Below are 26,199 nucleotides of genomic sequence, written 5' to 3'. Positions count from 1 at the left end.
CAGCAGGTATAATTTCTTTGCATTTATTCCACTCAAAGACTTTATGGTGTCAATATGGAAAGTACTCACAGTAAACCATTTGTCCCTTGGTGGCAGGGCAATGTGTGGCACTGTTATTTTGCCAGTGTCTGTAAGTACACTACACCTTGTAATGAGACCAGATTCTTTATTCTCATGAGGGTATTATTCCTATGCCGACCTTGGATCTACTTATTCTAAACATACATCATGTGTATGCAATTAATCTATTTGGAATTCCTAGTATTTGGCTATTTGTGAATAATGATAAGGGTGAACAGAGTGACTCAAAAGCCCTTGTAAACCAAAGCAGTTTAATAACAATAGCGGAACATGAAAGGAAAAAAAATGTGCTTATATCTACATCCTTCTTGCCTAACAGTCCACCATATTCAAGTTGAACTTTTCCCACCCTCTGAATTCCCAATTTTCCATGCACTGAAAAGGAACAACTCTGGAGTAAGCATGTATTCTTTTCCAAGATGTTGTCTCTGTGGCTCAGGATTGATCTGGTGAGCATCTATATTGTCTTGTAAAATTATAATAGCAGAATTGTCAGAATAGTCATAAACTCCATACTTTGATTTCCTACTGTCTACCGACGGTCCCATGTCAATTAATGGTGGCAATTGTAGGATAGAACCCTTGTAATGCAAGCATTACTAAACATACACCAGGAACTGCAAATAATTTTTTTCCAACAGCTACAATAAAAAAAAATACCTCAAACAGTTTTTGGGTACAGCAAGAACTTGCCATGATATTTATCAAGTAACAAAACAGAAACTTAGTTAAAGCCAAAATACCCTCCAGGTCATGCTTGTGAAAGACAGGCTTCCCTTCTCATCAAGTTCTGAATGAAGCATGTAAAATATTTGATCCTTTAACTTGTCTTGTGAAGACATTTATTGAAATTGCTTGGCATATAGATGAGATTAAGTAAATATCATGATGGCATTCTGGCAGTTTTCATGAATGTAGTCTCCACAAAGCTCAAGCTAAAATTATTTTGTTTAAGCTTTCCTGAATTATTAGCTTAGGTTTTTTTGTTGTTTTCTTTTAATTTATTCACATGAAACTAGTCAACAATTTAAATGAAATTGCCGATTAATTTCAAGTAATTTAGTGCTCTAGGTACTTTCTCACCAGTCTGTGAATTAAATTCTGAATAAATGTATCTACTCACAGTTTGTTTTGGCTATTTAGACTTTAAGTATTAGTATCACAAACTGGAGAAATGGAGAAAAACTTCAACATCTCAAGAGCTGTCTGTTCCCCAGAGGGAAACAGAACATTGATCTCATGAATTGCTGTACAGTTGCTTATTATCTGGATCCTCTCTTATGAATATTGAAAGTAAATTGAACTTCTCTGATAAACAGCATAGCCAAAGTCCTGTCCTACATATGACTTCAAGAGGTAGATTATATGCACATATTTTCTTTTCATTGATTTTTTGTATGCAAAATATAGTCTCCTTAATGACTTGTCACATTAGAATCTTCTATTGTTTCCCTAAGTTCAGATGCTATTCTTTATAAATTCCTCCAAATGCTTAGTCAATGGTAAAGGCTGGGAATTTTCACTTGTTAATTTATTTCAATATCAATTGTCATACCTCGGTTGAACAGACATATTTCATAGTTAAAACTTTCTTCATGCAACCACTAAGGATAATTAAAAAGGTATTCTTCATAGAAGATTAACCTCTCCCATAGAAAAACAAATTTTTATAAAACAGGAAAGCTGAAACTTTGCAAATTCTACGGACAAAGATGAATTTGCACAGAGATTCAACTGCAGCTGTCCACTGGTTTTCAGAGGAAAAATAAAACTGCTTAATTTAATCCATCTGCTCCCTACAATGACTCCTGTTTCACTGGCACTGATGTAGTCCCACAGCACTGCATATTTTCAGATAGTTGCTGATTTAAATGTCTCTTTTCTACAACTAGTCTTTCTAAATTCTTCTTTTCAAAGAAACAAATGTAACTAGTTTTCTTTAATTTTTTTAACCTATTTTTAATTATTTTGGAAGAAGTCTTAGGTAACTTAAGCAATGAGTCTGTAGTGTAGACACCAAATTTTTAATGTAAATTTGATATTCTGAATTGCATATTTTTAAAAGTGGACTAACTGTCCTTACTTTATACAACATAATATTGATTTAGCATTAAGGAACATGCAGCTTGATCTTTTTTGGCAATGCAGAACTTAACTAATAAAGCACATTCATGCATTAAACTTAAAACATTTTCTTCTGCATTATTTTTAAACCATAAGATGTTTTGTATTAAGGAGTTTGCATACAGAACGGTTCAGGAATTTGGTTACAGTACAGAAGCAAGAATTCAACCTTTCTTCCACTTTTGGACCAAAAGATATTCCTGGTGTACCTCATCAGAGGTGAAGGTATGCTTATTCATTCGATGCTAGGATAAAAATGTGTCTGAATACCAAGCTCTCCTTGTACTACTTCTCACATAAATGGATATAACTGAAGCTTACACTGAGTGAATTTCATGTACTATGTCTTTTTAAGTTTGGCAAGAAATGGTTTGAAGAAATTTTGGAAAAATGGTGGCAGACTATGAATATAATAATAGATCAAAAAGTAACAAAGCATTAAGGTGTTTTCTTATTAATACTTTCTAATCATTACTTTATAACGACTTGTGCTTGATTTTACTTGTGAGTAGGACAACTAGTGAGTTGTCCTACTGAAGTCTGTCCTCAGATTTATACTGGAAAAATGTGCTTACATACTTAAAGATATTTAATTCAATAGACTTCATGATAAATTTTAATACAGAATCTTTTGTTGTTGATTCTGACTGATGTTGTTGAAATTTGTGTATGAAGATTTTCCTTCCTTTCACCCTCCTTCCTTCAGCATCACATGTACTTCCCAGTTTTCAGTACTAAAACTTAAACGTTTAATTTTGTCATGATTAAGGACATAAAAAGTGTGGCAAAAGAAAAGCAAGGCCTTTATGGAAAATTATAAACACTGGCAACAAACTTATATGGGAGTAGTACAAATTGGTAACATTTATAATGTGTTAAAAACACATATGTAAACTACTTCACTCCCTATTACAGGGCACCCTCTTAAGTCAAAAAAACATATGTGGAATATTTACCTAGATGGAAATACTAAGTAATAATAAGAAAAGCACATCAGTTTCCCACAGCCATCCGTCCTCCCAAAGGATGCACGCCCTTTGCAGTATTTGCACTTAAATCAAAAAATGCTGAAGCTGAGACAAGAATGTAACAGAGATGTGCATTTCAATCAATTGTGCACCTTTTCCATCACTACTATTTAGTGCTCAGACAAAACAATTGAGCAGGAGTCTCACTTTCATTAAAAAAAACCAAAACAAACCAACAAAGGACACCACAGATGAGGAAGATTGCAGTGCCCAGCAGTTTCAATGTAAGTGTGAAAATGTTTGTCAGAGCGATTTTGAGCGCCAAAATTTGGCTTCCTGTTTTCAGCTATGTTTACATCTGCAACCCCTTCCATGCTTTTACTGCTCTTCCTCAGATTTAAGAAAATTAAAAAAAGAAAACCAGCAAGCAAAGATAGCAAATGGAAAATGATGCTGAATATCTTTTGGAAAGTTAAAGGCAACATAAAGCTTAGAGGCAATGGAAGCTACCATGTGGCTTTAATTACAGTGACATCTCTTACTATATAAAAATATTTCATTTAAAAATCATGTTAAAACATCATTGAAATGTCAGACAAAAGTACTTAAAAGTAAGACAATTTCAAGGTTAAGTTTTGTTACTATAACCTCAGTTTGATACTCTCTTGAGTACTTTCCCACTGAGCCCTTGAAAATTTACAAGGTTTTTTAAACATTTACTTATTTGATCTAGCAGTAATTATATTCTTGCCATGCAAATTTATTTGATTATGATTTTAAGCAAAATCAGCTCTTTACATAGGCAATATTCTTAAATATATGATTTCAACTCTGTCACCTTGTGCATGAGAATTAATCCTCAGCCACATTACTTCTGAAAATAGAGATTTTGTAATATGTATTATATAATATATCTTCCGCTTACACTAAGTGCAACGTCTTTTTTTGTTCAGGAAAGTACTTCAAAATTTTATCTTCATATAAGCTTCAGTATGTTGTTGTTTTTTTTTAAATTCTCTGAAAAGATATTTAGTTCTGATAAACAAAATAAGAATGCACATAACACATTTTCTAGCCACACAAGGTATAAAAGATTCTTTAGAAGAAGAACTAAAACATTTTCAGAGAAAGTACTCAGACTTAGAGGTACAGCTTTTTAAGGCTGATTTCCTTGTGACTTGTTACAAAATCCACCCCGGTATTTGTCCTATTTTCCTGGCTGCCTGGGTTGACGTTGACTTGGATTTTTGGAGAAGAAATAATTTTTCGATCTTTGATTTAGCTGACAAAGCTCCTTAAGGAAATAGTTATTCTAGAGAAGTGATTTGATAACTTTTGATCACATTTTTCATGTATTCCATGCATTATCCATGCATTTTGTGCAGGGAATAAAATTACCAGAAAAAGTTCAAGAACACAAGTAATCTGTATTATTTTGATCTGTTTGTCTCTGAGTATATACATCGCTATTTTTGCAAACCTGAAATTTAAAATCTAAGACAATGCCATCTTGTAAAAGTGGCGAAGTCAATTTCACAGAGTACTATGTTACTACAGTGCAATAGGACCTTTACAAAAAGGTTCCTTTCCTCATTTGTTGCTAAGAAAGCCCTTAAGCAGCAACAAATATTCAGGATAAATTTGCTAAGCATTGCCGTTTTACCCAGCATCTCCACAAATGCTGTCATATTAATAACTCAAGTCTGACATATTTTTTTTTAGTCTACCTACAAAAGGTAATATATTACCGAGTCTCAGAGTACACAAAACAGTATTACTCACATATATCAATAGCTAATATTGATATCAGAGTGTCGCTCTTTACCACTATTTGACTAACATTGCACATCCTGGCTGTTGTTTTGTGATACCCTTCATATCTGTCTCATCTCCTGTTTTTTTCATGTGTATGTGCTACCTTGTTTATAGCTCTTACCATGTCATTCTCTCATTCTTTTGATTATTTAAAGGTCAGGTACCATTGTGGTGTTAAAATATCCATCTGTGTAGATTTTAACTGATGAAAGGCAAGTTGTGTTTTCCATTAATTTTACAGTATTTTTAAAACATAAAATCTATGATTCAGGTATTCTGCAGAAGGCACAATCCTTCCTCCCCAGCTCACTGCATTTTTTCCTCGAATTTATTGACTAAAGTTTCTTAAAACTTTACAATGTTTAATAGCAGTGCAGTAACTATGTATTGGCAAATGAAGGAAATCATGGTGACTTGTCTAAAAAGGCTACAAAATGTATTTAGAACTAAGTCCTAAATACAGTCTATATTTATTTGAAGGTTTGATTTTTTTTTCCAAAGGTTTTTCTGATCTTACTAGTTTTTTCCAAAGGTTATTCTGTTTTTACCATTTTTTTGAGGACTGACTTTACAAGCTTGGAAATATATTGCTTAAAGAAAAAAGAATAACCTGCTCTTAATTATGACTAGATGTAAAGATTTTATTTACATGAGGATTAGTAAAGGAAAATAAGCATTCTTTATTTGGTTTCTTGAGTGTTACGAATCTGTAAATTATTTATGATGTACTTCAGTGAGAAACATTCTCAGAATAGAATCATAGAATCTTTTATGTTGGAAAGGACCCTTAAGATCATCAAGTCCAACTATTAGCCTAGCACTACCAAGTCCACCACTAAACCATGTCCCTAAGCACCACATCTACACATCTTTTAAATACCGCCAGGGATGAGGACTCAACCACTTCCCTGGGCAGCCTCTTCCAATGCTTGACAACCCTTTCGGTGAAGAAATTTTTCCTAACATCCAATCTAAACCTCACCTGGTGCAACTTTAGGCAATTTCCTCTTGTCCTGTCACTTGTTGCTTGGGAGAAGAGACCAATATCCACCTCGCTACAACCTCCTTTCAGGTAGTTGTAGAGCGCTATAAGGTCTCCCCTCAGCCTCCTTATCTCCGGGCTAAACAACCCCAGTTCCCTCAGCCACTCCTCAGAAGACTTGTGCTCTAGACCCTTCACCAGCTTCCTTGCCCTTCTTTGGACACGCTCCAGCACCTCAATGTCCTTCTTGTAGTGAGGGGCCCAAAACTGAACACAGGACTCGAGGTGCGGCCTGACCAGTGCCCAGTACAGGGGGACGATTCGTCCCCTAGTCCTGCTGGCCACACTGTTCCTGATACAAGCCAGGATACTATTGGCCTTCTGGACCACCTAGGCACACTGCTGGCTCATATTCAGCCAGCGGTCGACCAACAGCCCCAGGTTCTTTTCCGCCAGACAGCTCTCCAGCCACTCCTCCCCAAGCCTGCAGCGTTACATGGGGTTATTGTGACCCAAGTGCAGGACCTGGCACTTAGCATTGTTGAACCTCAGCCCATCGATCCAGCCTGTCCGGGTCCCTCTGTAGGGCCTTCCTACCCTTCAGCAGATCAAGACTTCCACCCAACTTGGTGTCGTCTGCAAACTTACTGAGAGTGAACTCAATACCCTCATCCAGATTGTTGATAAAGATATTAAACAGGACTGGCCCCAATACGGAAACCTGGGGAACACCACTTGTGACCGGCTGCCAACTAGATTTAAATCCATTCACCAACACTCTCTGGGCCTAACCACCCAGCCATTTTTTTACCCACCAAAGAGTACCCCCATCCGAGTCCTGAGCAGTCAGTTTCTCCAGGAGAATGCTGTGGGAAATGGTTTCAAAGGCCTTACTAAAGTCCAGGTAGACAACATGCACAGCCTTCCCCTCATCCACTAAGTAGGTCACCTTGTCACAGGAGGAGATTGGATTAGTCAAACAGGACCTGCCTTTCATAAACCCATGCTGACTGGGCCTGATGACCTGGTTGTCCTGTACGTGCTGCATGATGGCACTCAGGATGATCTGCTCTGTGGTGATGATCCCTGGCACCGAGGTCAGACTGACGAGCCTGTTGTTTCCCGGATCCTCCTTCCAGCCCTTCTTGTAGATGGGCATCATTTTTGCAAACTTGCAGTCAGATGGCACCTCCACAGTTAGCCAGGACTGCTGATAGGTGATTGAAGATTGCTTGGTGAGCACTTCTGCTGCTCCCTCAGTTCCCTTGGGTGGATCCCAATGAATGTATTGGGTTTCACTTAACAATGAGGAAAAAATGTGCATTGCAATCATTAAAAAAAAAGCCACGAACAAACAAACACACAAAAAAACCAACTTCAGTTTGGCAAGTAACATTTTTCAGTGCTGCAGGAGATGCCTGTACACCGTTGCCATTTACTGCAGTCCTTGCTTGTGTGCTCATGCACCATTTGGAAGATATAACCTCTATGTCCTTAGGCAATCCTTAGCTTTATGACAGATGGCCTGCTGTTGCTACTAGCTTTAGGGCAGAAAGTGAGTGATTATCAGCCTTCGGTAAATCTCTTCCCACAGGTGGTGGGAGTTTGCAGCTTGCAAGGTTTCACTGCTAACTGAATGTGCACGACAGTTATGGAAACGAAGTGTAATGTAATGGGAAGTTAAGTGGAAACAAGAACCTGAAGAAATGAGGTCAATATGAGTTGATTACCTAAATATTGTCTTCAGACCAAGAAAGATACAGGATAAAGGTGAAGGAAGGGATTCCACATGTATTTTCCACGTAATTTTGAAGAACAGGGTTAAATCCAAACCTTGCAAGTTTTTTCATTTGTAATATATTAATTAAAACTTTAAAGGCAAACTACACAAACGTTCTGCTGCAACTAAAGTTCTTATGCTGTCTTCTAGTCAACAATTAATGAATTGTTTCATTCTGTCATCTTTTACATTTTGTGTGATAGCAAGCCAAGTTTTTAAAAGGAGAATAATGCAAGGAACAATACTGACAAAAAAATCCTATTGTGTTTTCCCAATGAATTAATCAAGGCTTGTATTTTAATTGTTGTCTAAATATTTCTCCAAGAAAACAGGTAATCAAGCAGCAGCACTTAGTAAATTAAGACTGATGCCGTACTGAGAAAGAATATACAGCATAATATATTTAATAAAGTGATATACTTCAACAGTTGTACTATTGTAACTGAAAAATATTAGTGGAACAAAAGAACAGATAGGGAGAAAATTATTATGAATGAGTAAACCCATGTAAAAATGGCTAAAGTAGAGATGTCTCTGAGGGGGTGGTGAAAGGTAAGTCTGGACATCAAAAGAAGGGATAGGAATCAAAAATAGGTGTTCTTTGGCAAGATTAAATTAAAGTTATTCCTTGAGAAAGAGGAAAGTAGCAATGCTTTAAAAGCCTGGAGCACTTCAGCACTGTGTATATTTTGGCCAAAACAGAGCTAGAGCATGACATACCAACTTTTGAGGCCTGTTCCAAGGATTATAACGTATGTAACTTTGTGTAGACAAAGGGTCTGAGCCATTTTTAACTGCACTATGCTTCAGAAGGCTCAGCCATACAATATAGACATTCTTGGAATATTCCTTGAATGCTTGAGGAATGACTCGTTAAGGCTATGTCACCCGTAGTCTTCAGTGACATTGAATTAACTTCGGCAATGACATCAGCAAGCACCAGCATTATGATTCATATGCCAGAAAGTTAAACCAGGGAACAGTTTCTGACTATACTTCATTTGAAACTGTATTACTGTCAAATTATCTTTTAGTAATCCTGACCAGACTTTGCTTCAACCTTAACCCTGTAAATTGGAGAAATCCATTTTTTCCTTTCCATCAAACTTGCAAACTAAGGGAAAGCAAAGACAAACTGTTAATTGAATCAATGCTAATGTTGGTGAAATTTTTGACATGGCTTTCTGAGTTAATAACTGCATTTTTTCTTTTCTCTGCAACATCTTTCTTCTGTTTGATTACAACTGGTCTATGGGTTTCAACCTGGAACACTTGGCATGACAAAGAGGATTCAGTCTCTGTCTTTCAAGGCTCTTTTCACTTGTAATAGGCACATGTGTTACAAGGCAAGAACCAGGTAAGAACTATAATTTAGGAAAATTTTCTTTCCTTCATGATACACAGACAAAAATCTATTTTCCTTCAAGCAAAAAAGGTTGAGGAGTTCTGTTTCGTTTGGGTTCAGTATCAAACAAAGTACAAATGATAATTAAAGTATTAAGTAAAAAATATAAACAATTGAATTGGAAAGGATATGTTATGACTCTTAAACCTAAACCAGTTGATGAGAGCAGGAAGCTTTTTGTTCATCATAATGGAAGTAAGATTAGACTTGTAAGGATGAGTTTTTTGAGGTACTTTCTGTCTTTTTTTCTCATTTTTTCCTCTAAATGGACACTATTGATTAAACTGTGTCTAAAATTCCTGTCTTGTCTTATCTTCATTACTGGAAATTGCCTTTTCCTCTTACAAAACAAACAAACAAAAATAAAAGAAAAAGAAGCAAAAAAATATATAAAGTTGAACATCATTATTGATTCTTTCTGTCCCAGAATTCATAGACAATGTCCAGTTAAATGCAGGAGCTCCAGCTCTGGTTCCAGCTCTAGGTATCTGTCCTAGACTCCTTAAATATATTACTGGGAAAAGTTCTAAAATGTGCAAAAGCTAAGAACTGGCATCTGCTCCAAATTTTGTAGCTAGGTCACAATTATAAAATGAATGTAAAAAGTTTATTTCATTAGACAACACTGAATTTTGAAGTAGTTACTTGAAATGTGAAAGGGAGGTTCAGTTGGCAAAGTGCCCTTGGTCTCTGAATGTCAGGTGTCACTGTATTTAAAATGAGAAAACAGTGCTGGAGTTTTAAAGAGCCAAAGCCTTATAAGGGTTACATTTTGATTGATGAGTAACATTATGACTGTTAGTATAGCAGAGACCTGGAAAACTGTAATAATTAGCCTGTCAGCTCAATTGTTACTTTATTAAAAATGAATATGAAGGAGCAATTAATCTCACATCTTGAGGATCATTAGGCCATTCTGTTACTGCAGTTGTGTGCGGTTCAATATGTCAATTAATCTTCAGAAAAGTATTATTTTCTAATTTAAGGCTTTACTTTCCTTATTTTGATGATGTACTCAAAGAGCAACATTTAAGTTTGAACATACCCAAACACAATAAAACTGTTGAAATGGAACTAAGGTTGGAACTACTGTCTCAGAGTGTAAAATTTAACTCAGAGTTCATGATTGTCTCTCAAATCAGGCCTTGCATAGCTTACTTTACTGCAAGGATTAAAAATGCCAGAAGGTTATTGGTAATGTAGAAAGTGCTTAGGGTTACACAGGTGAAGGAACAACTGGGCTACTGTATATCTTCCTCTGCCTTTCTTATGTTTAACTTTGTAGTTGAACCAAGTGGTGATGGAGGAAATTTTGCAAACCCAGAAAACTTAAGCATGAAGTTCCAAATACATTGAGATGAAAATGAACACAGCTCAGACACCAAACTTGCGTGTATCCTGTAATGACTATAGAGTATTATAGGTCCCTTGCTTTTTACAAACCATACAGCTTACCCTGCAGAAGGAGCTGGGAATCCTCAGCCTTTATAAAGTTCATTTCAAAGGCTGCTAAGAACCACTGTCGCTACAACTGCATTACAAACAGAGATACGGCATCTAAACACAGCTTTTTTCACTATAGTAAAACAAATCTTAGATATGCTGAAGATTCTAGAAAAATACCTCCTTCTTACCTACAGGTGGTCACAGTTGCATAGCTACTTCACTTGGTCTAGCTCCCTAGGCTCTTCTTTCAGATATTCCTATCCAAGTCCACGGGGTGCTCATTGCCTAGTTCTCATATCAGCTTTGTCATACCCAGTATACTCTATGGGTTAAACGAGGGGAAGATGGGAGCAAGACTAAAACAAAACATTTGCTACCTGAAAGTGTCTTGTGTAAGGCAGTAGACTGCCTATGGAGCATGACTGAGCCTCAGATTGAAATTGCCTGATGGGCTTCCCTTTGTAGGGGACATTTGGCCAGCTGTGGAATAAGGAGTAGCTCTCTGAGAAGGTTTGCGTTTGGTAAGATCAATGGGAGTGAAGAAAATATTATCAATAGAGAAACCAAAATTCATTAAACTTGGGCTTGTAGTCCTTGCCCATAATGTTCAGGTGAAGAGGTCACAAAAGTCAAAGGAAGCCTGAGTTAAATCCATCTTTCAATGATTTCTGAAACAAAATTCCTGGGGATGCAGGAGAGACACAAAGTCAGCCTTGGTGATCAACAATTCCAGCAGTAAATTGAAAGCAGTGTTGTTTCATGTTTACAAAAAAGTAAGGTAATGAGCTTGCAGAGAAGAAAAGTTAAATTTGTGAAACTGGCAAAAAGTTCATCTTTCTCAGTTGTGAATTACTGGAATCACATCATACTATCTGCAGATACAGGGCAGGTACATACATGATAATGCAGATAATGATGGCTAGCATAGAAATGCTGCCCCTCTGCATTTAGGGCCTGAGAGTCAACAAGGTAACACGTGACAGTATATAATTCATAATGCCTAGGTCATGTTTGATGGCTGAACAAAAAGCTAAAGAAATGAACCTGTGCTGTTGATGTAATTGCCTGAGACAGAAAAAATACTAATGGAGATGAAAATAATAATGAGCTGAAAATCATCTTCTTATTTTTTTTCTTTGCCTGATGATGCAGTCAATAGCTCCATGCAGCTGAGTTTGAAATGGCTTTTTATCTGGGTAAAAAACAAATACTGTTATAGATGACTGATTTTGAAAACAGAATAAAGTAATCAAAATATAAAGACACAAATACTTTTTGCTTATATAAAAATAGAAATGTAAATTGGAAATCTCCACTTCATAGTTAGTGACTATGCAAGATTATACATGTTGTGCAGCTTATTTAGGATCAAAGTAGTAGGAGGCTGGTTTTTCAGAAAGGAATCACAGGTTATTTTCTTTCACAAGTATTTTTAGACTGAATAACATATATATTTATTGAATGTGGCTATTGTTTGTTTTTTGAATCAGGGCTGAATTAAATACAGATTTCATAAAAAATAGTTGTTTTGAAGTAATTTTTTAATAGTAAGCAAACATTTGCTATTAAGAATGAAGTACTGAAAGGGAACCAGGTAAAGATTATGCTAAACTGTATTTTCTTTACAGCATTCAGGTCTTGCATTATTGGTCATTCCTACTTTAAGTCACAGGCATATCCCTTTATATAATTCAAGATAATCCTTACTGAGCATGAAAATCCAGCGTCCAGTTTATTGTTGTGTAAACCGTTTTCAACACAGCTGAAATTTGAGTGAATGGAGAAATGGATTAAGTCTTTGTACTTGAAGAATTTTGGAGTGTTTGTATTGTTTCAGGTGGGTTCAGGCTTTCTCTCACTTGCCTTCCCCAAGTCTCCTGTATATAGAGGACATTTTAAGGAGTGCATTGTCTGAGAACCTTACTGTCTAAGGGCAGGAAAAGGAAAAAAATCATTAATATTACCCACATGTTATTTTTCATTTTTTTACAGAACTGATTGGAAGGTGTGAGGATTTTCTGGGAAAAAAATGTAATTCTTTCTTTTGTGTTAGTTTACCTTGCATCAGCCTCTTGTCTTGTGTTGTGGGTGCACTACAGAGGATTATTCTTGATGGACCTGCCAGATGACAAGGAATTCCACATGAAAGGTTCAGCAGCCAGTGAAATTAATTTGCATGCAATGTCAAGCATGAAAAATCCAAGTTGATAATGAAAGAAAGTGGTTATATCTCAAACAAGTTAACTGAAAGTTAAATCCTTCATAATGCTATAGTGATGCAGATGGGTTAGTACATAAGAGTTAACATTAACAACCTACACCTCATTGCTCTCGCATTTATTTGTAATTCCCAGCACAGTAAGAAATTCAGTATTGAGATTAGTAATTCACATGTAGGTTCATATTGATTCGGAGACAGAGTCTCTGGTGCAGGGTAATGCTGAAAGTGCCATTGCTGGTGTGGATGAAAACAGGGAAGGCTGAAGAGGTGGGATGATAGGAACCAGTAAAGAAGAAAAGCAGTTTATGAGGAAAGGAACTAATGGGATTTTTACTGGCAAACCTAGGGGGTAAATTGGAGGTAGGTAGTGAAACTCAATAGAACAAGAATAATTAAAAGAAAGGTGGGGAAACTCTTGGTGACAAATACTGTATGGAAATCCTAGTGTTTGACTAAGGAATGTTCTATCTTCCAATATGGCAAACTGAAGTAGAATTAGCTGTGGTAAAAGGAAGAAGTCTTAACAGGAAGCATGTCTTTGTGAAACAACAGAAACTTCATTAAATCAGTGGAGATTTTTTTTCTTATAAAAGAATTTTGGCTGAATTAGTTTTCCCTCATAAGTGATATAAAGCCATTTTTGCAGTTGATCTGAAGCCCTTAGTTATATGTGTTCCTCAATATGCCAGCCAGAGACAGTTGGATGATAGTGGAGCTCATTTTCTGGTGCCTGTGTATTTACAGAAGTTACAATGCTGTTCCAAAATGGACTCATCCTTATTTCTTCACACTTTTGAGTGACATAGGTTTGGTAAGAGCTGTTTAAATTTCTAAGTTATGATAAAGATTGTGCCTGGAATTCTTTGTGTATATACACCCCCACCGCTTTTTCGCTTTCTCTTTTATTTTCCTTTTTTTTTTTCTTTTGTAATTGTTTTTATTTCATCAAGAGGCCAAATGTGTTGCCATCAGCCACAGGCATTGGGAGTGACTGGTAAAATGGCATTCAATGCTTTCTTTGGTTTGTGAAAATAATTTGATTCATAATATTCATCCTCATTACTACTATTACTAGAGTTATATAATGATCTAAAAATGCTACTGACTTTTAATACATTGGCTAAAATATAAAAACACAAGGTAACAGTGGTCATTGCTGCTAAAAGGATAAAATGACTGTTTTCTAGGTACCTGCGTATATTGCCTTTGGTAAATTTGTCACATTGTGGAGGTGTAGTGTGAGGTGCATGAATAATGTAAATGTCTGTTGAATCCTTCGAATGCTACCCATATAAATCCATGAGAGAAGAGTTGCTTTGTTTAAAACAAAGACAAATAAGTCTCTGAAACACTCTGTCAAGTTACATATTAATTTAGGGAACTGATTAATTTTTGATATTCTAATATTTAATTTTATTTTAGTGGCCATTTTTCAATCTATAAACAACAGATTTTCCTAAGGAAGATGGATTAAGCTTTATTTAATAAAAGTGCTTTATTTCCTGAAAGAATAAAATATGCATTTTGGATGCTTTTTAAAAAAAATGATGTTCATTTAAAAAAAAAGTCTTATTCTCAAACACAGTAATATATTAAACTGCTAGTGAAAGACTATTGCAGATGTACGGCCTTATCCTGCTTGGCTTATGCACAGGACAGCTTTGGGTCATAGGAAAATGTATGGATGAATCAGATGTATTTATGGGTAAGAGCCACTAAAATTAATCCTAAGAATCTGTCTGAAGAATGTAATAATACTCTAGTAAACTAAAGCATGACTTAGTTGGATCTATTTCTCTTATTTTAATAACAATGTTTTAAAAAAAACTTGTTACATACTTGAAGTCTTGCTTGAGTCTTGTGTTCCCTGCTTCTTTTTAAAAAGGAAATAGCTCTTTTCATGCAGAAGGAAAACTAATAAAGAATCCACTTTTGCTATATACCTAAAGCTTTTTATTTAGTGCTTCATTTCTTAAAAAAAACTCTGCCTCCTCCAAGCTTCCACAGTAGTGCCTTTTTGTGCAACTTCATTCTGAAATTTCCTTCTATCTTCGTCTTGCTATGTCAGACACTTCTTTTGAGCTTTCAACTTTTACTTTCCTTATTTCAAAGGGTCTGCTAGGGAAGCAGCTGTTTATTCCTGGTGTTTGTCTTTGATGTATCATTTGTGTGTGTACTCGGTAGTTCTTCTCAGGCAGCAAAATCTGCCTTCGTGTTTTAAGGTTTGATTCAATCAAATGAAACTGGAATATCATTGGCGTTGAACTTTGGGAGGGACTGTTCCTGTGTAAACTGAAATACAAAAGCAAAACTAAAAGCAAATCTGGTGTAGCAAGGAGAGGAGACAGAAAAGACTCCTGATTCTGACAGTCTTTCTTTTCTTTCTCCCATTTTTCATAACTTTCAGTAAAATGCTTTTTTTCCCCCTGCAAATATATGCATAAAATGCATTGACCTGCAATAAGAACTGAAAGCTTCATCACTAATGTTCATGCTTAAGTTTTTAAGAGTAGAACGTGACTTGTCTAGACTGTCAGTATATAATGATAAAATGGTCCCCAGGAAAGAGTGCTTACTGTGATTATAAAATAGGGGTAGGTCAGATTACGACTATCTTCTCAGTTGATATAATTTAGAGTTGCTAAGGCTTTGAAATTCACTACACTTCAGTGAAAACTTATGTATTAGGTTTACATGGCAAGGTTGTGGTAGCAGGAGTGGCTTCTGTGAGAAGATACCAGTAGCTACCCCCATGAAAACAGGATAGGACTGCAGGATCCATACTGGAGAAGTTCACAAAGGACTGTATCCCATGGGAGGGACCCTGCTGGAGCAGGAGAAGAGCTTGAGGAGGAACGAATGGCAGAGACAAAGCATTATGAACTAACCACAACCCTCATTCCCCATTCGCCTGCACCGCTCAGGGGAGGAGGTAAAAGAGTTAGGAATGAAGTTGAGCCTGGGAATAAGGGAGGAGTGAGGAAAAGATGGTTTTAGTTTTGTTCTTATTTCTTATTATGCTGCTCTGTTACAATTAATTGGCAATAAATTAAATTATTTTGCCCAAGTCGAGTCTGTTTTGCATGTGAGAGTAATTGGTACATGATGCCCCTGTCTTTATCTTGAGTCACAAGCTTTTAATTGTGTTTTCTTCCCCCTATCCTGCTGAGGAGCAGTAGTGATAGAGCAGCTTGGTGGGCACCTGGTGACCAGCTAAGGTCAGCCTACCAAAACTTAATATTTACCTCAGTCTTTTTCAATAGATATAAATTATCCTTTCTTATGGGAGACTGATTTATTGAAAACATAGAAAGGGGAGGGAAAGGGGGCAAGGGCAGAATGATGAGTTATGAACTGATTCCTTCAAGTTATTGCCTGGATAGCTCAATGTGCAGTAAGATTCAGAAGCTGGAAGGCAAATCCAGATACGTTGTACAACATTAAAGACTCAAGCTCAGTTACCTAAAGGTATGTTCTTATGGACATACTTGATGAATGTCATCATTCTAGTATGGTGAAAAATTACTTGAATCATTAAAAGTCACGTCCACCTTCTTATTTTGCTATCTTGCCAAAATGTAAGATAGATATTATTCTCAACAGTGACTCACTGAGAAGTGTTCAATATTGTAAAAAATTAACTTTTAACAAGTGCATTTACAAGCAATCTGCATCTCTTCCAGTAAAATACTGCCCTTAATGTCAAAATCTACATATTAATTGATTTCTATGCACTTGTCAAGACACTTAGGCAAGACTCCTCTTGACAAAGAGTTAAATATGTTTACCAAAGACAGAACAAAACCTAATAATATAAAAACTAATTGCAATATTTCTTTGTGTCTTTACTGCATCATGGGAGAGATCTGTCACTGGTGAACTGGAGGGACTTCAGGGTTTTTTTTCATTTGAAGACTTCTTCTTTTTTTAGGTAGAGATGCATCAGTTTATGGTAATTCCGGATCTGGCTCTTAGTTGCAACTTAGATGAGGCCCTCTTGTAGTGATTTAGATAACAGAAGTCTGCTGAGCTTTCTGCCTGCTTTGATATAACTCTGTTATAAATGCAGACATAGATTGATGACTGCTGCTGACAAAGTGAGGGGAAAATCTGATGCTGGCACCTGGGAGGGCTGAGCTGGGAGGGCAGTTATGTGAGCAGAGAAATGTTGTTTTTCTAACACTTCTTACTGCAAAGTGCCAGAATGCTTGGCTAGTGGGATATAAAAAAAGTCTTTCCTCCGTGATGGCCAGGGTGAGATTTATTCCCTGTGCTGCTGTTCAAGGTACACAGAAGTTTCCTTACTAGGCTGCCCAAATCCCTAATTTATCCCCAAATGGTGGGGGAGAAATATACTGAACCATGTATAAACTTCATTGGTGAGATTTGAACACCGTGTTTGTGTGACAGTTTAAAACAGAAGATATGCAGCAGACTTTAAGTTCCCTAAAACTGAGGAACAAGATTCTTAACGGCCATTTACCTTTTTTTCCCTTTTTTGCTTATTTTCCTTAACATTTACTATTCAGTTTGAAAACAAGGCCACCTGAATGCTGGCTGATGCATCTTCTCTGACAATTTGCTAGTTATGGCCATGTCCAGCTTTATGGAACTTTTCATCTATGCAGCTCTGTTGTACTGTGAAGAAATTACGCTCCTGATTTGAATACAGAATACAGAATTAGCAATGAAATCAGCCTGAGCAACTTGAAAAAAAAGAATATGAAGCAATGAGTTCAGGTACCATAGAGAACTGACAGTAACAGCAACTTGATCCTGCGTGAGCACTAAAGTTGTAGAAAATGTTGACAATGACAAGTAAGGGTTTTGATCCTTTACCATGGTGATTCCTTATGAAGCTGCATACTTCCAAAAAAACAGAGTGAAGAAACTGAATTACAAAATTAAATAGTTAAGTTACTTTAGCAGCATACTATAATTTTAGGTATTTAGTATGACCCGCGAATTTTAAAGGAAACACTCATATATTGCTTTTACCCTGAGACTTTTTTACCTGAAGACTTTTTTATCCCTTCAAAATATCAGTGTAAAAAGCTCTGTGTAACTAAAATAGTCTGAAAATACCACAGGACATAATGTGGATGAAAGACTCACAGAAGCTTGTTGCCACAAAACTTAGTATTCTCAAAGAGTTTCCTTGCAATGCAAAATTTTGTAGAACTTCTGTGCTAATTCTTTAAAAGTTGTTATATTAATGGAGCGAAAGGCAATTAAAGAGCTGTTACATGGTTCATTATTTGCCTTTGCAGTCTGGCTCCCTGAAACCTGGAGCACAGTGCAGCCTCCCAGTGACAGCTACCAAACACCAGAGTAGAACTTTATTCCTGACATGAAAAAGGGAAAACTGAACTGCAATTAAAGATCCCTTGGGGCTGCCATTAAGTTAGTTCATATCCATTTTTCTTTACAACCCCTTTTACTGAGTGCATCTTTCTTTATATTTTATCTGTGATAATGCTCAAGAGTGAATGATTTCATCTCTTTCCCAACATTTCTTTGAGCAGCTGGCTTCTAAGTGTGATGCAAGCAGATATTAAATGGCCATTTAGGACTGCATCTGAAGATGCCTGTTGAATATTTTTGTTTTGTGGAAATTGCTTTCCCATTCTATTTTTACCTTTTTTCTTCTGCCATCTTGGCTATAGAAGGTGACAGCAGAAATGACTTCTCCTTGAGTAATACTGCTCTGCATTCTGTTGGAACTACCAACACTCCTCAAAAACGTACTTTAATTTTTGAAGTCCTGGACTGATTCTTCCTGAAGCATCCAAACAGTTAAATTTTATTTTATTGGCACTCTCTTAACATTTCAGTTAAACTAATAATTTTCCTTTTCCTCCTCCTGTGTGTGCATGAATGTCTACTGTGAAAAAATACATTTGAAATGGCTTGCATGAAACCCCTGTATCTTCACAGTGTGTCTTTGTACCTGTATACTGACAATAAGATTTATTTCTCTGCACCTTTGCTTACTAAGGAGGTCTGTTCTGTGCAGTGATAGTATTCTGAGAAAATATGAAGGCAGTTGATCATATATGCTTTTAAATGCCTTAGCAGTCATTCTTTCACAACCCTCTCAGAAATCTGTTGTTAAATCTTTGCACTATGAAGGCAGTACCATGGATTTGGGTATTCTGTGCACTTCTTCATACTTGGTATATTGCAAAAACAAAGGGGAAAGAGTTGGATTTTATTTAGGAGTTGGATTTTATTTAGGGTTTGTGTAGCTTTGGTAGATTTGGGGTAAGAAGTAGGGAATCATGGAGTGAGGAGTAGGGAGATGTGGAGAACAAGACACTGCTGCAGAAAGCGTATTCTTTTAACTTAAAGTTCAACTTTGCTCACTTGACATTTAATAACCACGGGTATAAATCAAAGTAGCCATATGTTAGTCTGGGTTTTAATCAGAAAAATACCTATGCAAGTTACAAAACAGTACAATATAGTTTATAGTGATTCATAAACAAATTTCATATGGAATAAAATAGTGGTAACCTCATAAAGATCAATTTGTAGAAATCTTAGTCAGAAGAGACATTGCTCCCATATTATTAAAAAAAAAAAAAAAAAAAAAAAAAAAAAAAAAAAAGGACTCCAGAATCCAGAGCAAATTCACTTTTTTCTTACGTTTCAGTATCTTGGGGCAACCTTACTGGGGAGTGCTTTCTTGATGACATAGGCTGCCTTTATTCCTGAGCAGGTGGATGGCAGAACTATTTGTGATTGAGTACTTACCTTGAAAGTGTCTCTGCCCAGTATATCCTTCTGGCAGCTTGTATTTCCATAGCAGGTCTATGGTTTTCCTCCATAACCTGCCAAATACATAAGTTCCCAGAACCCTGTTTACACATGTGAATAAAATATTTGTTAATGTCTTAAAAAAGGCAAAATGGAAATAAATTAGTATAAAAATGTGCAAAAATTGTTGCTACTTTAACAGGATCTATTAAATGATATACAATAATAAGAATTGTTTGAGCGTTACATTTAAGCAAATAATGTGCTACTTAGTATCCTTTCTGTCATTCATTCACCCATAACATTAACTCAGTGTATCAGCTTGTGGTTTGCCTCCATCCTTTTTCTTTGCAGTTTTCTCCACCTAACCCTCATAAATAAAAAGTCATTATGCATGTTATTAGTAAAATTCAGTGTTTCTTCACATCATCAAAATAACAAGTAGAGAAAGAAAAAAAAAAGAAAAAAAAATTGTCAAAAGACACTTTTAGTCAAAGATGATTATTCTCAAGTAATTTTCAATACTTTGTATGGTGCTATATCCATAAAAAAACCCTTATTTTCTTGTTGTCTGTGCTGGTTTTGACTGGGGTAGAGTTAAATTTCCTTATAGTAGCTAGTATGGGGCTATGTTTTGGATTTGTACTGAAAACAGTGTTGATAATGCAGAGATGTTTTCATTATTGCTGAGCAGTGCTTACACAGAGTCAAGGCCTTTTTTGTTTCTCACAGCACCCTGCCAGCGAGTAGGCTGGGGATGCACAAGAAGCTGGGAGGGGACACATCTGGAACAGCTGACCCCAGCTGACCAAAGGGATATTCTATACCATATGATGCCATGCTCAGCATAGAAAGCTGGGGAAGAAGGAAGGGAGGGACATTTGGCATGATGGCGTTTGTCTTCCCAAGTAACCGTTACGCGTGATGGAGCCCTGCTTTCCTGGGGATGGCTGAACACCTGCCTGCCAGTAGGAAGTAGTGAATCAATTCCTCATTTTGCTTTGCTTGTGTGTGCAGCTTTTGCTTTACCTATTAAACTGTCTTTATCTCAACCCACGAGTTTTCTCACTTTTACCCTTCTGATTCTCTTCCCCATCCCACTGGGGGGGAGTGAGCGAGCAGCTGTGTGGTGCTCAGTTCCTGGCTGGTGTTAAACCGTGACCACAGTTAAACCACACTGAAAGAAGAGAAAAAGCAGGTAAATTTTCCTAGTCATCTGGTTTGTTTCTGGTTTAGCAAACTTGTAGTCAAAATTAAGTGTGAAATTTTAAGGTTTAAAGCACTCACAATGAACAGAAAACATCTCTTCACACTGAAGATGGTCAGAGAACATCCAATACATACAAATAACCTCAGATCAGGGAATACACTACATTCTCACCCATTATAGGACAACAAATATAGTTTGTGAAATACAGTTTCTATTCTTTACACTAAATCATTATAATTACACTAAACATAATTTCAGACTTTTCTACATCTAGAGTGATTTAACCTTCTCAGATGTCAGGGAATATCATGTAATTGGATGTCTAAGAAAGAAGTTCATTGCAAATACTGTTGCAGCTAAACGGTAAATTTTCACTTCAGTCAAAACTGAATCTTAATAAAATCTTCCTATATTTTTCAATAATAACTTGAAATTAATTTTTTGCTAACTTTTGGAAAAGTGGGAAGTGCCAAGCTAAATCTTAGGCTATTGGCATAGTTAAATATTAATAGTGTAAGCCAATGTCTCCTGACAAGACTTCCATTTCCTTCTAAGTAAGGAAACATAATAGTATATTTCATGTGGTAATTCTATCCCAAATTTTAACAATACAGCTGTAATGTGCTTCATAATGTACAATCTACTGACATTTAAAGAAGCTGCTTGGTTTGCATCATGGAAAGTGTTTATTACATAATTGTACTACTGAGTAATCTGTAAAAACAATGACACATTATTGAATTGCAAAACACACTTCCCAAAACAAATGAATGAATGTTCAGTCTTTGTTGATGGATATAAATTTGACAAATTACATAGCATTTCAATGACTGCCATGATCAATATTCACTTTGTTAACAGTGACAAAAAAAGTTTTCAAGATTATGATGCCAGTGTGTCTGCAGCTGCTGTTATATGTAAGTAACACAAAAACATGTTTTAGTTTGGCTTTCAATGTATTATATACAATAGATTCACCAAACAGTATATTGTCCTGAAGATAATCCCAATTCACTTCAAAATTTTGTTTTGCAATATTAAATTCATTTTGGAGTTCACAGATCAAGACATAGCTCTGAAGATGAAATTACCATTTTTAAGCATTTTGGGAAGACAACCAAGCATCTTTTTTTCAGCGATGTATTTAGTATAATAATTAAGATGCTCATGATTTAACAGTAAATTTCTTCATTTTTCACTGGCTTTCTCTTGACTTTTGAAAGACTTTGTTGCATCACTAATGGCATGCTTCTACGGAATTAAAAATCCAGAGTTAAATGTTCATATTTATGATTTTTGTTTATAATTTTGAAAAAATCTCTGACTCTTAAGAATTTTACTTTTTCTTCTGAACACAGCTTCAGTATGATATCAGCTGTTATCTTATACAGCCTGAGGAACTGAGACAGGAATAAAGGGAGTGAACAACTGGTTTCCAAACTGCTTTTCACACTTTGTTGAAAGATTTGGAAAAAAATCAAGAAAAAACAAGTTTAAGAGAGTAGATTATGGCTCCTCAGACTAGTAACTTCAGTTAGAAGACTGTGTCTTTAAATGTTGTTTTTAAATTTATTTATTGTTCTGTTTTTAATTTGTTTGGCAGTTTTGAAATGCACATTATTACCCATTTAATTTTAATACCAAAAACTTCATCAAACAACTTAACTGTAAAGAATCCCCCCAAAATGTGAAAATTTATCATTATCCATAGCTTAAAAATTTAGTCTCCTCTTGACTGACGTTTGTTTCAGTGTAGAAGAGATCTAAGTAAACATGCATGGATGCTTGCAGTTAGCAAATCAATATCAGTTTTTAATGCACAGTAATGGAAGGAAATGACACTAATTCAAACTGTTCAAACTGTTATTGCATTCTTACTGTGGACAGAGAGTCCTGTCACAGAACACACAGCCTAAGCACTTGCTGCAGGTATGTTGATTTCCTTTCAAGAAAAGAGAGCAGTTAAAGACACTGGAGAAGGAACAGAAACTGGACCATTAACAGAGCACAGGTCTTCTGAGTCCCAGTCAAATGCCTCATTTCTTCAGCCACACAAAGCTGTGGCTTCCACACCAGTCAATAATAATCACACCTAGAAATAAGCCAAGTGCGCAAAATGTGAAATTTAGTATAGATATATGTATGTAGGCAATAAAAACTTAGCTTTTGACTTGTGATATTGTCTATCATAATTATGACTGCACAAAGTATTTGTCTTTGATTTACATTACCTTTCCCAGACAAAATCTGTGTTTAGCATCCCCAAGTTTAATAAAGATCACATAAGTGGCAAATATACTAGCAAAACTAAAAAAATCCCCCAAAAAGTCTATCTCACCTTCAAGGTCCTTCCACAGGTTTTATAACAAATGACAAAGGAGATAGAGTCAGACAACTGCTGTAACAGATAGGAAATTCACAAATGTTCCCAGCCTTTTTTAAACTCATTTTAACCATGAGCTACATGATTTATTTCAGAGTAATAGGATTAGCGAATATCTTTTGGCTGCCCGATGCAAAAAACCCCTCCATAAACCCATTTGTCACTCCTAGGTGGCAACTGTAAAATTATCTGCAATAGGAAAACAGCCTATGGAGTAATGGATGAATATGATACAGAAATATATTTAGCTGAGTATTATATCTGCATCAATGCTCTTCTGACAATAACACTGAACTCAGAGCATTTGAGCTTAGATCAGCTTAGACACCTGGCCTGTAATTTCTGTAGCATATGATTCAGTATGGTTGATCCTCTGATACAGTTCCACTACAGGAATCTTTTAAATGAAAACAGTGAAAGACAAACCACTAATAGAAAAGCCTACTTTCATCAACATTTTTATTTTCATCCTGCATAAGGTTTGTCTACCTGCAGTGAAGCATAGAGATACCTGAGCAAGCTGCATATAAAGCTAACTTAGGTCCTGGAAACAGCCTAGCTAAAGCAGCATTGTCCTCCAGAGGATCTCTGTCCTGTGTTTTAGCTGGATTTCTCCTAAGCCTTTGGCTAGCAGTAAATAAACCCAGCTGAAACATTTCTAACTTACTAGTCAGTGCAGACATATTTAAATGGGAGAGCAGAGGACGCGAAACCACACAGGGTCTTCCTCCACAGTCTCTTTGACTGCGTCAGTGTCTGCAAGAGGAGACAGCAATGTGTAGATGCATTGCAGTCAGCAAGGATCCATCAAATCTCTCTGTACTGTTTGCAGTTCCACCTCAACACCAGAAGTGAGGAAAAGCTCTGCAGCCTCTGGCTGTAACACAGTGGTACAGGCAAGGAACAGCCATGTTAGCAGGTTTTAAAGCTAACAGTAATGTAAGCAGTCATGCAAGGAAGGAAATAAATTTAGTCACTTAACATCTGAGCAACTTACTGAAATTGAAAATGTTCCCGTCTTTAAAACTGCATATATATAAAACCTATTTTAAGAAAATTTAAAAATGCCATGGAATTCATTTTTTCTAAAAATGGTTAGTATGGTCTTTGGTTGCATCTCTGTGCAACCTTTCCTCTGCCTAGCGTTCTGTAAGGGAGGACCTTTTTCTGAGAAAGCTGTGCTTAAAATTACCTTAACTGCAAGAGCAGGCACAAATCTTTCCAACTTCTTTACCATATATCACTTCAGAGAAGAGTCTGCTTCTCACTCCCTCACACTACCTTGATGAGATGCATTATAGGAGGTTAGTAAACCACTGAAGAGGATGTGACTTCTTTTCTCTATGTCCTATTTACAGCAAGAAACGCTTTTCTATTGAATTGGCTGTCTAGAGAGGAATTGATAATTTTAATCTCAATTAATCTTAAAACTTTAATCTTTTAATCTTAAAATTATCAATTTTAATATCATTTAATGCACAAAGAAAAAAAAAATTGTGTTGTATTTTTCCAAAGTTCTTTGCTGTCTTATAAATAGAGATATTCAAATGTACTTGCATTTGCCACAATTTTCAGTTCAGTTTTTAAGGGCTGTGATAATTTGGCCTGATCTTTTTTCCAGAACTGTTGATATTAAAATATTTTTCTGTCAAGTGTGTAAATTAAAAAAATCCAACTGAGCATTTATTAAAATTATCATTTTTTTAATATTAACATATTTAACTTTAACATATTTTAACACATTTAACTTTAACATTTTAAATTTAACTTTTAACACATTTAACATTAACGTATTTTAATTAACATTTATTTAAAAACACAACCCAAACACATTAACATGTATATTTTTATATTTTCAGAACTTTCCCTCCAAAAACTAAACTCAAAATTTGGTGAGGATATACTTCATGTAGTGGTTTAGCTAAGTGGTACTAACGTGTTTAACTGTGGCTTATTTACATGAATAGTTTAATTATTATAAATTTATTTACTTGTATTTTCCCTTCCATATATTCCTTGATTTCCAAATCCACATGAGCAACTTTATTTGTAGCTATATTGTAAAATAAGGGGCATTTTTAAGAGCCATGTTCTGAACATGTTATTAACTAAGAAACAAGTGAAGAGACAGGTTCATAGCCAGAAACTTTATATGCAATTTTATAGATATTTGGAAGAAATATTGAAAATGGTGAGAGAGGAAGGAGGAGGAAACAATATTTCTTTGTGAAACAAGTTTGTGGTATTTTTAAGTGGTGTAATCTCTCAGAATTCATCTCTAACTACATTTTTGGATTCAGGTGGCAGATTTAGATTTTAGAACTTCTGGTAATAACAGGAGAATACTGGAACTTGTTTGTTCTTCTTCCCTGACAAATAATGAGATCAGAATTTTGTATTACACAAGCCATGTCATAACTTTTAAGATACGTAGTATTTTTAATTATCAACCAGTCACAAAGAGACTCTTTCAGTCACAGTATGGCATCACATTGTTCTGTTGTGGAAGAGCTTCATAATTATATTGTTCCATGTTCACCTCATTACAGGAAGGCAGTGAAATGGTGTTCATTTTGGCAGCTAAGAGATACTATTTTCCCATTCTATGTTTCCCATCTTCTCTCTTTGTCAATGAGTAAAAGAGAATTGTAAGTGATCACACACTTAATATTTGACTAGCTGGACATACACCACGAAATTTCTGGGAAAATGAGTGCATTTGTTACAGAAAAAGTCTCTTTCCATGCTACTACTTGGACACATGTACTAAATTTTGCTTCTCAATTTCAGCACTAAAAGACAAACCCAGTTGCCTAGGAAAGATTCTTCATTGATGAGATGATCTGGAAAAGGGGAGAGGCAAGTTCTTGATCATTACATAAACAGAAGAAATACTGAATTGAGATTACACTGTGTGATGCTGCCTCTCTCTTGTACTGAAAGTGGGGTGCATGTCTCTCTGATTTGGCACTAGTAAAGTGGTAGACAAAAGAAAAGGTCTTTCATTTCAATATGCTGAAATTAA

This window comes from Nipponia nippon, unplaced genomic scaffold (genome assembly GCF_047370975.1).
Source record: "Nipponia nippon isolate SJK-2023a ecotype South Korea unplaced genomic scaffold, ASM4737097v1 scaffold_8, whole genome shotgun sequence".
NCBI lineage: Eukaryota > Metazoa > Chordata > Aves > Pelecaniformes > Threskiornithidae > Nipponia > Nipponia nippon.
Note: the sequence above shows the minus strand (reverse complement) of the source record.